This window comes from Eptesicus fuscus, chromosome 3 (genome assembly GCF_027574615.1).
Source record: "Eptesicus fuscus isolate TK198812 chromosome 3, DD_ASM_mEF_20220401, whole genome shotgun sequence".
NCBI lineage: Eukaryota > Metazoa > Chordata > Mammalia > Chiroptera > Vespertilionidae > Eptesicus > Eptesicus fuscus.
The window spans coordinates 53,594,798-53,598,803 of NC_072475.1; the positions used below are offsets into that span (position 1 = coordinate 53,594,798).

The window sequence follows — 4,006 nt, forward strand, 5'->3', positions numbered from 1 at the left end:
GTGAGTGCTGGGGTAAACCCGGCTCAGCCTTTACATTGTTTTTAAGTAGTCTTTATAAATGTTAGGTCTTTTGTGTCAGACTTAGATTCATTCATTTTAAGCACTTAATTTTTTTAAAATATATTTTATTGATTTTTTACAGAGAGGAAGGGAGACGGATAGAGAGTTAGAAACATCGATGAGAGAGAAACATCGATCAGCTGCCTCCTGCACACCCCCGACTGGGGATGTGCCCGCAACCAAGGTACATGCCCTTGACCGGAATCGAACCTGGGGCCCTCCAATCCACAGGCCGACGCTCTATCCACTGAGCCAAACCGGTTAGGGCTTAAGCACTTAATTTTTGCCAAGCACTATTCTAGGTAATAGGGATACAGAGGAGAACAAGACAGGATCCCGCTTTCATGGAGCTCACATTTCAGTGCGGAGAAATAAGTAAATAAGGAAAATATATGATCATACATGCTGTACAGATAAATTGAAGTAGAGTGATATGGGGTAAATCCTTTCCTTAAGCATCATTCCCTCCTGTAGAATCTAAAAAGGAAGAAAAGAAAAACGTTCTATCAGCCTGACAAAGCCACAAATGCAGATCCCAAGATCATGTAACTAAGACACCTGTATGACCAAGTCACATTTGATAGCAGTCTATGCCCAGTAAGCTTTCTTCTTCTGTAAATTTTTTAATTGATTGATTTAGAGAGAAACAGAGAGGAAGGGAGTGAGAGAGAAACATGGATTTGTTGTCCCACTGGTTTATGCATTCATTGGTTGCTTCTTGTAAGTGCCCTGACCGGGGAGCTAACCTGCAACCTTGGTGTATCTGGACAACCCTCTAACCAACTGAGCTACCCGGCCAGAGCTAAGCTTTATTCATATAACCCAAAACTTCACCTTTCTCTAGCTGTTTTCAGTTTTTGTTCATTCCTACGCCTGATTTCATTTTCATCAAAAGGCTGATGAGATGTTACCCTAAGGCCGTGGTCGGCAAACTGCGGCTCCCGAGCCACATGTGGCTCTTTGGCCCCTTGAGTGTGGCTCTTCCACAAAATACCACAGCCTGGGCGAGTCTATTTTGAAGAAGTGGCGTTAGACGAAGTTTAAGTTTAAAAATTTGGCTCTCAAAAGAAATGTCAATCGTTGTACTGTTGATATTTGGCTCTGTTGACTAATGAGTTTGCCGACCACTGCCCTAAGGAGAAGGAGCCAATAGTTGATTGTTCCTTTTTGGTCTAAGCCTTTTAGATACCGGCGAGCCAAAACCTTCCTTTGGGACCATGGGGAGGTGGGAAGACTTACACGGCTTGTGTGCTTAGGAGCTTCTGTAGGTTCAGTCATCACTGAGACTGATGGCTGAGAAAGATCCATCACAGAATAGGACACCTTCATCTTCATTCCTTCCTCTCAGTTTTCTCATTTGTAAAATGAGATACTGTATTCTTACCTGTTTTCACTAGGGCAGTGTGAGATTAAATAAGTATCATAGTACAGTATCTGGCAAGGAATAAGTATTCAGTAAGTGAAAATTTTTAAAAATGTCTCTTGCCTTTACCTCTCTTCTAAGCTCCAGATAGGTGTTATCAGTCTTTTAGATGTACAGAAGTAACACTAAAAATCAAGGCAACTATTAAATTTATACCCCATTGAAGATGGCTGAAGATCTTATGATATGTTTTAAAATTTTTATTTTTCAATTACAGTTTACATTCAATATTATTTTGTGTTAATTTCAGGCATACAGCATAGTGGTTAGACAATTTATAATGTTTTGAGTGACTGGACTAAAACCGACAGGATGAAATATTAGGAAGATAAAAGTAAAGTCCCGCACTTACATTAAGAAATGTCAACCGCAGGAGCACAGGATGGAAAAGAATTCACTTCATAATGGCCCTGGCCAGGTAGCTCAGTTAGAATTAGAGCATCCTCTCGGTATACCAAGGTTGCAGTTTGATCCCAGGGCACATACAAGCATTAACCAATGAATGCATAAATACATGGTACAACAAGTCTCTCTCTCTTCCTCTCTCTCTCTCTCTCTCTCTCTCTCTCTCTCTCTCTCTCTCTTTTTCTCTCTCTCTCTCTCTCTCTCTCAAATCCATTTTTTAAAAAAGGATTCATTTCATAGCAATTAATGTGAAACAGAGAGGGTATAATGGACAGCAGATTCACTATAAACAGACTGCGGAGTGGCTGCCAAGGAAGCTAATGTAATTCCACTCTGCACTAATTGAGGGTTTAATGTCCAGATCAAGAGAAGGAATGGCCCATTGTACGCTGCCTTGGCCAGATGCTGTCTGGAGCCATGGTCTCTCTCAGGAGCCTAATTTTAAAAGGGACATTGACAAACTAGTGTGTGTCCAGCAGAGAGTGGCCATGTCACACGAGAATCTATTGGAAGACGTGAAGAGGTTTTTGCCTGGAAAAGAGAAGATTGATCTTAATGAATATTTATTTAAAGACTTTTCATGTAGAACAATATTTATTTAAAGACTTTTCATGTAGAACAAATACTATATAGCAGTACTTTCAGAGGGGACAACTAGGCACAGTGGGTGGAACTTCAGGGAGCGACCCTCAGTCAATAAAAGGAAGAACTTTCTGAGGATCAGAGTTTCCAGAAATAGGAAAGATGACTTTGTGAAATAGCAATCTGGCTATCCCAGAAAGCAATCTAGCAAGGCACTCCACGAAAGGCTCATCAGAGCAGTGTTTTCCAAACTGCTTTCTATGGAGGGGTGTCCCAGGGAGCCAGGGTGGGTCGAGGTGGGGAATGGTCATTGTTCCAGAGGATCGAAAGGAGGGAGACTAAGGAGGAACTGGACCCCTAATTTTTTTTTTCCTTTATGGGAATTTGGAGGCTGGCCGGTGGTAACTTATGTCCAATGAGACAACACTAGACCAGTACTATGATCCCAACTTACTCTTTGGCTGCATGATGTTTGTGCGGACCCGTAATTAACCACAGCAGGTCAGTTCTTAGTTTTTAAGTTTTCTCTTTCTTGGGGTTCCACTTGAGATATTTAAGGCCTCTGTTGCCAAAATTAAATATTTAAAACCACTGAAGATGATGACTTTCTCACCAACACCTCCTCACTCTGGAGCACAGGCAAGTCCTAGCTTTGCCTGAGCTCAATCACCGCTGGAGCTATCTAAATGGTCCCCTCCTTTCCCTTAAAAAACAAACAAAAAAAGCAGTCTCAGTCTTTTGGTTAGTAGCCCTTGAACGGGAAAGGCCTGACAATTTGGTGGATACATAGCACTAGCCTTTAAGCCTTTCCTCACATGCACCCTTCCTCCTGTTCTGCCTCCTCCTCACTCTCAACCTCTGACAGCAAAGGCTTGCTCCTCCATCCAAGGGGAGAGAACTCTGAGACCAAGTTTCAGTCAGAACTCTCGCCCTGGACATCTGTACTCCTCCTGCTGCGGCGGGCCCCCCAGGAGACACCGGGCCAGTGTCGGAGGAGACACTAGAGGGGAGCTCGCCAGGTAGGAGGATCCCTTCCTGCTCGCTAGGGTTTCCCAGCTACGCAACGCAGGAGTTCTCTCCTCCCTGCTCAGAACCTCATTACAACTGTTTATTTATACCAGGGCTTCTCACACCAGGCTTATGTTTATAGTTGCCATAAAAAGGTGAGCAGCTTTTTAAAAGTATAAACTCAGTAAAAAAAAAAAAAAAAAAGGTATAGACTCAGTTTCTCCTCAGATCCCCTGAATCAGAATCTCCCAGGGAGGGATCTAGAAACCTGTGTTGTGACAAGCTTCCCCAAGGGACCCCATTTGGGAACCTCTGGTCTATACCGCTCACTTTGACATTGAGCCCACCTTATCTGGTATAATCACTGTATCCCCTTTTTCCTCAAAGGGAAGGACCCTGTGTCACTTGGATTTGGGCCTCCATTTCCCATCACCAGGTCCAGATTGTAGCAGCTGACAATGACATAAAGCATGAGCAACACCTGGAGTCCTCTTTACTTGCTTTACATCTCCTGAGACTTTTAAAAAG

At 43.0% G+C, this 4,006-nt stretch overlaps 1 non-coding gene across 1 annotated transcript; it reads right to left on the minus strand.

Annotated features, from left to right (window-relative positions):
• Nucleotides 1-2,840: 2,840 nt before the first annotated feature.
• LOC114229288 (small nucleolar RNA SNORA23) lies at nucleotides 2,841-2,982 on the minus strand. The gene has a single exon (XR_003615375.2). It is a non-coding gene; the product is annotated as a small nucleolar RNA SNORA23 (small nucleolar RNA).
• Between the last annotated feature and the right edge of the window lie 1,024 nt (nucleotides 2,983-4,006).